Here is an 819-nt window from a genome sequence, read left to right on the forward strand (position 1 = left end):
TGCCCACATCTCGTCCTCCCGTCGAGATGTTCTCTCGGGACGCCCGGTATCCCTTCCCGGGTACATCCCTTTGTCAAACAAGCTTTCACGGAGAGCACTGCCTCTGTGAGAAAAAGTCTCTTTAGTCCCTTTTGAGTCATACAGAGACCAGTCGTCCCACTGCTCCGCATCTCCCGGTCCCCACTTCGATGGGGTAGGCAGCGGCCATGGAAAATATGCGCCCCGTGGGATCGCTCCCCCAACGGCCCCTGGTAGTCCCGATGTAGTCACCGGCGTTTCGGTGGCCACCGTCGTGACTAGGGGAGCGGACGTAACCGGAGTTACCTCCGTGACAGGTGTTTTCTCCTCCTTCCCACTCATGACAGCCGTCCGATTTGGGATGATAGAGAAAGGGAGATTTCTAACAAAATGTTGGATCCCCAGGCATTCGAAATAACTCCACGTTTGATTCAAAGCAAGGTTTATTTCAAAGCGATGGTTCAGACAGGAACAAGGACATTGTGAGGAATGACTACTAATACACAGGTATAGCATAATAAAGGGATTTGAACCATGGTGGGCCAATGAGGCCAGGTCCCGCTGGCGGGAATAGAACTCGTAAACGTGCGCCTATTCCATGGGAACGTAACAGTTCAGTACCATCAACATAGGTTCAGTTCACAGGGTAGATAACCATAACAAGCTGAGCGAAGCCCCGACTCCCACCACCAGCTGCATGACCTTGGCCAGTTCCGCAAAATACAGAGAAGCATAATGAAGCTACAAAAACCCAGGGGGGAGGGGGAAAGAGCACAAGACATGAAGCAGGTAACATCAGAT

Source organism: Gekko japonicus, unplaced genomic scaffold, assembly GCF_001447785.1.
Source record: "Gekko japonicus isolate JY-2015 unplaced genomic scaffold, Gekko_japonicus_V1.1 scaffold4730, whole genome shotgun sequence".
Classification (NCBI taxonomy): domain Eukaryota; kingdom Metazoa; phylum Chordata; class Lepidosauria; order Squamata; family Gekkonidae; genus Gekko; species Gekko japonicus.